The sequence below is a fragment of the Dreissena polymorpha genome, chromosome 10 (genome assembly GCF_020536995.1).
Source record: "Dreissena polymorpha isolate Duluth1 chromosome 10, UMN_Dpol_1.0, whole genome shotgun sequence".
Taxonomy (NCBI): domain Eukaryota; kingdom Metazoa; phylum Mollusca; class Bivalvia; order Myida; family Dreissenidae; genus Dreissena; species Dreissena polymorpha.
The window spans coordinates 68,488,984-68,502,098 of NC_068364.1; positions in this window are offsets into that span (position 1 = coordinate 68,488,984).

The window sequence follows — 13,115 nt, forward strand, 5'->3', positions numbered from 1 at the left end:
AATGGGTGTAAAAGTCTGATATTAAAAAGGGTCTTTAAGACAAATATTTAAACGACGAACAACAACGACGAACGACAAAATATAAAACAAATAATTCACCACACATGTATTTATTAACATCTTACGAATTAAGATGATTAAATACCGCTGCTCATACTTATTAGATTGACAAATATTTTCTTTCAGTCGTTGAAATTTTCTCCTTTAAGTTAGTGTTACGTGTTCATGTTTTTCAAATAACTACTCTTTTCGAAACAAAATGTATAGAACTAAACGAATACATGATATTAAGAAAAGGTTACTTTCACCACCCAGCAAACAATTGACGTTGTACCAACGTTGCAACACCGTCAGATTCCAACGTTGGTGGAAGGTTGGGTGGTGGTTGATTTTGCAAACTTTTTCGTCGTCATTTTTCTAACGTTGTACCAACGTTGCACCACCGTCAGATTCCAACGTTGGGGGAAGGTTGGGTTGAGGTTGATTTTGCAAACTTTTGCGTTGTCATTTTTTTCAACGTTGACCCAACGTCGGATTCTAACTAAATCGCAACCAAAATACAACCTTCTCCCAACCTCCTAACAACCTCCCTGCAACCTTCTTCAAACCAAATAACTATCTCACAACGTCCCTGCAGCCAAAATGCAACCATCTCATAACCTCCCTGCAACCTTCTCCAAACCAAAATACAACCTTTCCTCAACCAAGTGACTACCATGCAACCTACCTGCAACCTTCTCCCAACTTCCCCGCAACCTTCTCCCAACCTCCATGAAACCAAAATTCAACCATTCGCCAACCTCCCCATAACCAAATAACTATCATGCAACCAAAATTCAACCATTCCCCAACCTCCCGACAACCGTAGTACATGATCTGTATATATGATATCACGAACTTGGACACCTAAAGGGTCATCCAGGAGATTTAATCCGCAGTGGAACTGACAACGGCATCCGTGAATATGTGACTGAGGCATAAGTCTGGCATGTGTTTTGTACTTATACTTTAAAGGCAAATAAACCTACCAATTACAACTTTGAATTTCTGATGAATCGAACGAGAGCTTCCCTTTAACTCTCTTTGAGTTAAATTAACACCTCAGTCTTTTAGACATCAATCTGACATAGTAAACATACAAGTTAACATATGAATTAATTTCACTAAATAAACAATAGTAAGAAAGCAAATAGAGATTTAGGAAACACAGTAAGAGTTATTGACTATTCCAGGTGTTTGAAAGCATTTATTTAGAGAAGGTAAATAATTTTAATAAAACCTTGATGGAAGTATGGTTATGACAGTGAACAAATAACACACCAAACATGGTCTTCAAACAGCTCAATTGAAATTAAAATATTGAACAAGACTATTGCCAATCAATATAAGTTCCTTATCGGTGAAAGTCTACCATTTTCAGCAATATTTTTAGTCTAATCTTGGCGTAGGAACAAAATGAAATGACATGCATAATATCTATATTGCCATCTATTTATGTTTCAAGTTTTATGAAAAAAATATGAAGAACGTTTAACGTTATCGCAGGATCGACCATTTTTAGCAATATTTCTAATCTATTTGTTGCCAAAGTAACCATAATTCTCGACGTAGGAACAAAATGAAATGACGTGCATAATCTCCATATTGCAAATCTCCAAAAGTTAGCGCAGGATCTAGAAAAGTGTGACGGACTGGCAGACTGACTGACTGACAGACACACAGAGCGCACACCGAAAGTCCCCTCCAGTTTCACCGGTAGGGTACAATAACAAACACGTTTTATGTGATACCTTTCTAATATGATCTGCAAAGTTTTCTTTGTATTTGATCCACCAATCAGTGAAAGATGATTAACCTGAAAGAATTATACATGTGATTAGTATGTGTTTTACGGGCTGCAAAAACATGCTAATTAACCTGAATGACAGAATAATTTTGGTGTGGATTAATTGAAAATGTTATTTAAAAAGTTCCTGTGTCTCTTACTTAAGGGCAAGATTTCATATATATTTAAAATATGAATGGCAATCACTGTAGTTGTAAACAGCATACGACACAGAATATTGCTTGTCATAGTAGGTTGTGCCTATTCCCCCGGCCAGTACCATCTCCATCCTGTACATCGGCGACTTATATATTCGTATATCCCAAAACACATATTTGCAAAAATTGTGAAGAGAATTCAGGTACGTTTCTGTCGCCTTACATTAAATTAGTATTAAAACTGACAAAAATTTAAGGACCTGATGTATTGTAACTATTTGAGTAACCAAATTACAGTGAATTAATGTAGGCGTTTTAGCGAACTCTAGCTTTGTTAGTTCTAGGCTCGAATGGCTTCCACAACTCTAAAATGCGGCTTTTTTATTTTTTACTATGGTCGCTCACCCAGAGTTAGGAGGAATGCCAGTATGAAAACGTACCTGAATAACATCTATCATGAAAACAATGGCCTGTATATATTGAACAACGGTTACAACATCACGTAGCACTATTCGCAGTAGAATAATGAATATAGTCCAAATTTTACAACACAAACAAGATATTTTCCAAGCGAATGACCGTTTACATTGAATTGTTTGCACACATGATATTCAAAACAGCGGGACGTCATGCGTGCCAGAAATTTGTGAATTAAATTATCGATAATTTCTTCTTTTTGCAACGAACTAATCTTATGTTAAAGTGGCACTTGTGTAAAAAATACTTAAATCCATTTTAAATTCTACGTGGTTACGTTTACAAAAAACTGTTGAAACGGATCCAATTTTGAAGGCGGAGTTACGAGCTCTTGACATGTCATTTGAAAACATTGCAACCTTTAATTTGCGGTCACGAATAAAAAAATGACATCTTCGCAACATAAAATTATAAAGGTATTGTTTAATAAATTATCGTAATCTGCATGTTTATATTTGACTAATTGAAAATTTAATGATGTAACTTTAAATTTTTTTTCGCCCTGCATTACTAATGGGAAATTTAAATGGGAGTGTACCAGATGATTGGCGAGATAAAAATATGTTTTCGCATAGGAATTGTCTCCAGCTCGAAAATTATAAAACACCATAGAATACGTGAAAGCTGGAGTTCTGCAGCTATTGACCTTTTTGCCGAACCATAAAGGGTACACTAAATGCCGGTTTCACGGGCCAAAACAAGGGGGGTCCGCGTGTATATTTACATAACAGTTAGAAATATAAATTATGATTTATATCCGATAATAAAGCTAATTAACATAAACATTTGTTCCAATTAATGCCACTCTATATTGTTTATTAACTAAACAGAGAACAGCAAATTAAAAGAAATTTTGATTACAATTGATTTATTTAAGTTAGGGTCAGGTGAGAATTTCCCGTAGAACATCGTCAGTTCAGTACTATACCCCACCCACTTTCAGACATTGGCCTTTCATTTTAAATGACGGTCGATATGCTGTTATTTTGGCATACTCTTGCATAAACACACATGATCACTTTGAATATCTGTCTTTCCTGGTAAATTAAGTTTTATCTTTTTCGTTGAATCGGAGGTTTTTTTTCAGATGATTTTTCTCATTCGGTTCTCTAAGCGAATGCGCCACAGTTTCGCATTTTAATCATCATTGTTTTACATGCGTTAACCATCGTTTTTTGTTTTCTTTTTACAAAATAAGACACAATTACATATTTTAACATTGAGTTTTGCACTTTTATTACAAAATTAATTCGCATTAAAACATAATTAGTTATGTACGAAATTGTGACTTGAAATGCAGCCCCACCTATTTATATATTTTGCAGGGGAGTTAATTACTAAATTAGGCACCTGAAGATTTGTAGCGCTTACTGTACAAGTTATTTACCCTTTCTTTCATATATTTGGAATGGTTTAAACCACCCCAGTTGGGTGATCGTCAAGGTTTACTTTTACCAATATATAACGTTGGTACAACGTTGATTACTGACGTTGTATTGATGTTAGTATTTTAACGTTGCATCAACGTTGGAATTTGGTTGATAACCAGCCAACCAAAATCCGACCACAACCTGACGTTGTATTTACGACGCATGTTTGTTGGGTACTGTCTATAAAAGACAGTTAACATAATTATCGATGGTTGAAAACAAGAATCCAGTGTCTTACCATTTATTTATAGTTTTCTTATGCAACAACATATCCTGTAATGAGAATAACATATTGTGCCAAAAACACCAAATGTATATTTGTTTGTGAGGTACTGATGAAAAATCAGTCAGCGATTTAAGAGGACTTCTACCATATAGCATCATGTTCAAATAAAAAAAAATACCTGTATTTGTTTGCCATTATGACCGACCAAAACATCTCATCAAACATTAATTACATGACTTCGCTTTTAATAATAATATAAATCTGTATAATTTACCTAGCCGTATTCAATATTTAAGGGTACCGGGTACTTTGATTAGCTTTATCTAAACCCCAATATGTCGAGCATTTGTCAGTATCCAAAATATCGCATATCACAATACACCTATCTGACTTAAACAACGTGTGTAAAAGTTATCAAAATACTAGAGGTCAAAGCAAAAAATGTGTCTAAAATATGTTTTTGCCATAAACCCCTCAAATTTACTGTCAATTATGGTTTATATATATACGTTTCTCATTACAATGTGTTAAATTAATAAAACGTTCAATGCACTCGTATAAGCGATAATAACCCGAAAATGTAATGTTCATTTGTATAAATATGTAAATATCATTACGTCAAATAGCTTATTTTTTTCTTTTAAATATTGGTTGAAATATTGAATAAATTTCTACTTGTTTTGTTTCGTTAACTCAGCGAATGGAATGCTTGAAATTTAAGTAAAGGAAAACAGGCAAATCTGATTATTTGCACCTCCAATTAATAACTTTTAGTTTGATTCTGGATTATATTGCTAAAAAACATAAAACAGTTTGACATTGGTAATGATATATTTGTACGAGCCGTTTCGTTTCGTTTCGTTTATTAATACTCTCAGCACATTTGTTACAATGTGAACAAGTGTATAAAGGTGAGTTACAAAATAATTCAAGTATAGGTCAAGCTGTATGGGTAAGGTAACATATACATTGTACAACACAGTTACTATGATAATATAAACAAATAGCATAGTACTAGATCAACTCCAGATAATATTTGTATATAAATACAAATACAGATGCAGCAAGAAAATAAGGGTACAACGACATTCGGTATATTATCAACAATGTATATATATGTACATACATACATGTTATTAGCATTACATAAAGCTAGCAGCAAAGTTATTTATAAACACTATCAGCCAGGTGTATTTTTAAAATAATCTAAAATAGTCTTTATAAATTTTACTAAATTACAAAATTTTGATCTATCTGTTTCATTCATGATTCTTTTAAAAAGTATTGCATTTTTGGTATTATGTCTAATGTATGGGAGTAGTTGCTGTCGTTGGTTTGCAAAGAAAGGACAGTTCAAAATGTAATGGAATTCATCGCCAATGTCATTTAAATTACACAGTTGACACTTTCTTAGGTTACGTTCAATATTTCGCCACCGGCCCTTTTCAATTGGCAGATGGTGGTTACACATTCGAAACTTTATAAAATAAGGTAAATAACAATCAGGTACAGACTCAAAATAATTCTCTAGTCCAAACGTATCTTTAAAAATTCGATAGTTGAGAGATTTAGGCATTGAATTTATTTCGGATGACCATTGCTGTATATATTGATCACAGAGAACTTTATTTAATTTTGCCAAAAAAATGCTTGGTGCCAGTAAAATATTGATTATTCCAGGCGTAGCTCATTCCACACTGATCAAAGATACATTTCATGTTATCGATCCATTTGAACTTAACATCGTTTAGACTTACATGAGAAAATATTAGCTTATACATTATCGTGCTGAGCTTATTTTGATCATTTGTAACAAGGTCATACCAAAACCCGACCATTCGCTTTTTAATAACAATTGATAGCGGATAACGACCAAGGTCCCCATAAATCATGACATGTGGTGTACCATTTTTAACACCAAGAATATGTTTAAGAAAATCTGTGTGAACCTTTTCAATAATTGATAAGTCTCCGTAACCCCATACTTCGCACCCGTATGTTAAAATTGGAACAATAGTATTGTCGAACAGTTTCAATTGACATTCAATAGATAAATCGAGGTTTCTTACTTTTTTATATAGACTAAACATTGCTTTTCTTGCCTGTTCTACTACATGCTTTTTTGCTAAGGAAAATTGTCTGTTTTTAGAAAACATCACACCTAAATATTTAAAATAATCAACTATCTCTAATGAGTATTCATGTATTTTTATATCCCTTTTTCGTTTCATTTTATTACCAAAAACAATAACTTTAGTTTTATCATAATTGATATCTAATTTCCATTGGCAACAATACGAGTAAAAAGTGTTCAAAACAGACACAAGGTTTTCTTCCGAAGTTGCAAATATAACTGTATCATCGGCGTAAAGTAGTACAAGCATTTTGACGAGTATATCTAAATCTGCATCGTATATCTCTATACTTTTATCATTACGTGTAGTAATAAAATGTTCAAGGTCATTTAGGTATAAGGAAAACAATAGAGGGGATAAATTTTCCCCTTGACGGAGGCCTCTGCTACACACAAAGAATTCAGAACACTGACCAGATATTTTAACACATGATTTTATGGAGCTATACATATTTTTAATAATATTTAGGAAGTTACCACATATATTATATCTTATTAATATTTTGACCACAAACATGCCCTCCATACAGAATCAAAGGCCTTTTTAAAGTCCACGAATGCGCAGAACAATTTATTCTTTTTAACTTTTAAATACTCGGCAATCATGTGTAATACAAAAATGTTATCGATAGTGCTGTACTTTTTTCTAAACCCGCTTGATTAACGTTTAAAGCATTAACAGTTTCAATATATTCAGTAAGTCTGTTATTTAAAATACAGGTGAACAGTTTACCTAAACAGCTAAGCAGTGTTATTGGGCGATAATTTTCTGGCAGATGCACGTCACCTTTATTTTTATATATTGGTAGCCATGAATGTTGATAATTATTTTTGTCTTAGAAAAGGTTTTATTTAAGAGCATAAAATGAAAAAGTTATTGAATAGAATCCATGTTTAAAATTGGACCACGAATGCCGTCTTTAATCATAATTGAGCATCTTAAATGAAATAAATATCATGAAAATTCATTCAATACAAATATAATAAATAAATTATTTGTCAATCGGACATACTGTTTACTTTTGCAAACAAGAAAGTCGCAGTAATGTAAAAACAAGACTCTATTTACAATTTCATTCAGCAATAAAAGACACTTAAGGTCTTAGAACTGTACTCAACTGCGTGTAATTTAGATTATGAGCGTTAAACTAAGAAGGTTTAATACAAATCAAAATAAGAGGTCATTATAATCTATTTCGAGCCCGACTGCATGTCATCATACCTTATGTTAACATCATTTCGATTTGCCTGTATGAAACAAATTACATGAACATAGCTCTAACTTCATAGATAGAACAACCTATGATAATATTGCTGCATTTTCCATTTAAGAGCCACTTAACATGACCATGGTGTGCCATGAGACTAACTAAAACAATGATCTCAACAGCCTCCTTAACATATGACTGGGTTCAATTTACTCTAATTTAATCATTACTGTTTTTCTCACATGTATAAACTATGGCAACGTGCTTGCTTGTTTCTCGCAGACTCCCAGGTGACTGCTTGGACGGAAACGCCGTTTACTGTAACTACTGGAACAGGTACTGCAACTATCTCTGGTTCAGTCACGACCAAGGTCGCGGTAAATAAAGCCCCCGGTGACACCCTTTTCACCGCGGCCGCTACGAGAGCTTCTTTGTACACCATAACTTCCGGCAACACCGGCAGTGTGATGCAGATCAGTGCAGCCGGTGTGCTCATGTTGATTGCTGGAAAGAGCCTCGACTTTGAAGCCACGCCTTTTTACACCTAAGTTATAACGAAAGACTTTACAAAATAATTTATTGAAATAACGCTGCTTTGTTATACCGTATGACTTATTTGCACGTTTTTGTAATAACGAAATACTTATCATTAGGCGTTGTTATAAAGAAAGATTTAAAACACGTCCTTTTTATATTGTAAGACTTGTATCTAAGTTGCTATGCTGTAATACTTATCACTAAGACTCTGTAATAACTCAAGTATGATCACTAGAACTGTGTACTTTCGAATGCATGCACATTACATCATTGCAATAAGCAATTTAATTCATTTGCGTACGCTAATATGACATACATTTACACATATGTACTAAATTTATTAACGGGCAATGTTTACTTTATCGTTGTCATACCAGCTGACTTATCTTGTCTATGAACGCACGATCCAATAATACAGCTTTTCAGCACTACTTCCTTGCAATAACGAACGTTTATGTTTGTATACAACGCGTCTCTACATTAAAACTAAACAAGAAAGTACACACAGCACGTCTTTGACAGTATAATTCGTATTGTATTCATGTGTGAGAAGATAATCCGTATCTTTATTAATGTTAAGTAGTAAAATGAGCATATGATTTAACGTTAAACATTATAAATTGTCTTTTTCTTTAAGTTAGTCAGTACAATAATTGCGTCTTTGTATTAAGGTAAGAACATATTAATTCGCAATTATATTAACATTAGAGGTTAATGATTTTTAAATTTAATTTAATGTTAGATTGTAGATTCTGTCGCATAGGCTAGTGCACTTTTCCGCCTATGCATACACAAACGACAGTGTAACTTTAATTTGATAAATTCATATTCGTATTTATGTATGACACTGCAAACCGTTTAAGTAAGAGCGAAATGATTTATATCACATGCTTATGGAGTTAATATGCATTTATCAATTAAACGGCACCCGAATTAGTTAAACCGTACTATGTATGAACTTAGTGTTTAATGCATTTCAGCAAGTGAGTCTTTTCACAGTGATGTGTTTATTCGATCTGCACTGACTATAAGACCTCTATTGATAATTGGATGAAAGTTCAAGACAATATCGCCCGCATTTACGAATATGAATCTCAAATATCGCTCGGATTTATTACTGAATTTGTGTTTTGTTTTACATAGTGCAAATCCTGCGAGCGGGGCTGTAGGAGGTTTAGCACACAATTTGAACATTAAAATAAAACTTCTAATTGTCTGTCCTGAGGGACTTACTTGCTTAACTTATTCAAATAAATAGTAAATAAAACACCATTTGTTAAAACGCAGTTAGGAAGTTTCTTTTCATATGACAATTTAAATATGTTTTAATAGCAATTTCGTACCTTTAAGCCTTTTCATGCAACTGTTTGTATGATTTTTAAGTTAAGTGTTATATATTGTAAATGTTCTCATTACATTTGAAGGCTATCTCAATTACTTGTAAATGCGGATAATATTGCTTACATCCAAGAAAATTGATTTATTTCATTACAATTCTTGCATGTTAAGTGCAAAGGAATAAACAAAATCACATAAATCATATTATTGTTTTAACAAATACTACACATTACCTAATACACCATTTAATGGGATTTATGTAATCGGAAACACGGCTGTTTACCTTGCCATACATAAGGGACCAACCGCGATAATAAGGTTTATTTTCTGCTGCAGCAGCTTCAGTTTCACTTTGTTTATTTTTGCATGTGTAATCAACAGCTGGTATCAGTAACTTACTATGTTATTATCATATTGTTTTCAGACACGACCGTTTGAACATACACCTTGAAGGACAATACCGCTAGCACAACTGTGACCTACGCAATTTCATGTACATTTGAATTTAGTTGTTTGATTTAAAACTTGCATACTCAAAATGTACTTAGTCTTTTATTTGTAATATGTTTTTTTGTTGTTCTCATCCTGTTGACGTCATTAATTTTCTAATAATATATATACATTCTAAGTAATTTTATTTCAGTGTTTGTTTCTTATATTGACAAACGTTTCAACTATGGTCAAAGTAATTCGCACTACATTTCTGCTGCAGTTGCCTGAAAGGCTTATCGCATGTCGGTCGATCGATTTCATATTTGGTTTTCGTAACTACTGAGCTTGATACGCGTTTTTGCTTATATCTTTAAAAGTCATGTTTCGATAAATGAATATATTAAGGAGAAATGCCCTGCATTAGAATCTTCAGTAGGCATATTCAAATTCATGAGTTATATCCCATAACTCATTTTTTCATACTTCCCTCAATCTTCACGGCTTAAATAAGTCACTTCAGAAGCGATTAAGGTACTAAATTTAAGCTTTATTATAAATGTTAATTTAGCTGTATTTAGTATTATTCTGCATCAAAGTTATCAAGTATGGTGTAGTGGGGAAGTTGAGTCAGTGTTTTCCGGCTGTTATATTGTAGTAATTTTTTTCTAGCCGGTAATACCAACAGCGATTTCACCTTCAATGCTACCGGCGTGCTCAAGGTAGCCACTGGAAAGTCGCTGGATCAGAAAGCCACCGATAAATACACGTTGGTGCTGGGGGCGACGGAATCCGGAGCAGCCGCTGGTCCTGGATCTACCACCGTCTCGATCACCGTGGGCACATGCGGGTGTTCTGCATTGGTGGCGGCACTGGGGCTTACTTTGGTTGCGATGGTCGTTGCCGTGTCCGCTTAAGGTGGCGCTTGTGGGGTGGGGGGGGGGTTGAACGCTGATAGTCATAAAAATAAATGGCATGTGCACGTGTATGGGTTCTTCACTGTAATAGTTGATAGTTTTTAAAGAACTTGGAAACGGGAAATAACTTTGGCTTTGTCGCGTTCAATCCCCTCGAAATGTTCTCCTATGTTGATGTTTTTTTATATATATTCCAATACATGTTTATTTATCTGCTGTATCATTAACACCTGTGATACATTTTTTCGGTGAGGGGTGCTAGTATGAATGTCTTATTGGATGTGACCTTTGGCAGACTCTCACCGTTTAAACTTTGTTTTTCGTCATGCGCTTGGTTTGAAGTTGATGTGTTATTGACAATTAAACTTTGTGTTGAAGTTACGAATTGTATTACTTTCCTTATTTCAATCTTAAAAATAGCATCGAAATCTAATGTTTTAGTCGAAATAAGGGAGGTGTTCGGAAATAAGTGTGTGCATAGTTTTCCCTGTAGTAAATGATGATAAAACGGTATCAATACTCAAAGTTGCGTCCATAAGGATGGTTGTTTCTTTTATAAGCTTTATTGACCCCATCTCTTACGCGATTACAAGTTATTCAAGAATGAAATACAAACTTAATTGTTCATTTAAGTTCTTGTTATGAATCCCTTTCATGGGAATAGTTCACGATTTGGCAAAACGAAATAAAACAGTAAATTATTCGAATGAGAATGCATGCCTTATATTACAACAAATATGCGCTCTTTCTTGGCTTATTATCAATCGCAATCGTAATATAAACGCTTTTCATGGAAGATGTAGCTAAAACATTTTAATGGTCATAGAATTTTAACTGCTTTGCATATTTAAATGCCTCCATGGTGTAGTGATAGTGAGTAGGCTTTGATTCGAGAGGTCCAAAGATCGATATTTTCTTTATGTTTAATTTGGATATTGGAGAATATGGGGCGGTATATAGTTAACCCTACATCTCAGCAAATTATATTTATTAAGTACAGTTTTCAAAAATACATGGCTAAAAAGTAGTTTTAGCCTACATGGTTAGTACAGTAGTAAGGAAAAATAAACTACTAACAAATTGTTCTGAGAAATTTCTCTAAGACCGCCATTTAAAGACGTATATAAGAAATATGCTGACGACGATCAACAAACAAAGAAAAAATGATATCAGAAAAAAACTCATCACCAGCAGTGTATTCAGATTATATTATGAATTGAGATTCATAAAACACTATGACGCAGCCTTATAATAATAAATTGTTTGTGTTCGTTTATATTTTCCCCTTTAAATATACTCCTTCATTATTTCGAAAAAAAAAAACAAATCGCACAAATAATGCATATAATTTGAGATAATGTAGCCATGCTATTCAAACAAGCAAAATATCACTAATGACCATAGAGCGAAATATTTAATGAATTGTTTCTTGTATGGCTATAATTATCCCATTTGAAATAAAATAATGCAACTGTATTTTAATACTAGACAAGTTAAAAATTTGACAAGAAACGTGAATAACACAAAAATCTCTCTATACGCTTAATAGTTCTATAGCCTAGGTTTTGAAACCGTAGATACCGGTTTCGAATCTCTCTTAAGATTAAATTGGTTATTCCACTTTACCTTGATTATATATGTTTAAGGATGATTTAAGATAGTTTACACTTTTCAGCAAGTACACAAAATATTTTATTTGAAAAACACCAACACAACATTACGTATGTTAAAAATACCATTTCAATAATTACTTTAACGGTCATATTGTTAATCTAAAGATATCCACGGCACATCTGGAGTATTAAGGATGTAGCAAATCAACTTAAAACATACTTTAATAGCCCGTTTGTTAATTTATCTAAACGGGTAGTGTGTGCACATTATTAAGGGAGACACGCTGTAGAACAGCCCATGCAAACTATTTACCTTCCGGTCATAACTAAGGCGCTGTAAGATTTAATATGAATTGCTATAAACTATATTAGTTGTCTTATTTCCGTATGTGATAAATCCTGGCATCACTGTTGTTTTGTATGTGGTCTATTATCCAATTTACTTCTTATTATTTATATCTGTAATGCGTGTAGGTTTTTGTTCGGAATGATGGGTTATAAACCACTGAAAAAGGGAAAAACCGTCAAAGCAACTTATTCCCGAATAATATCACTTCCGTTCAGAGCTAATTTAGTAAGGATATTGTCGAACATAATTATAGAATTAATTGTTAATGTTGTGGATTATTGCACATGAAGAGAAACAAATTTATTCAGATATTTATATTAATCAATATTGAAGAACATTATTGTACCAAATCTCAATGGCAATTAAGAAAAACGTCTGTGACTTGCAAAGACGAGTAAAAAAATACGCTTAGTGATCAGATCTGTCATAAAAACGGTTAATCAGATTACAACGACGATCTAGATATTACTATAG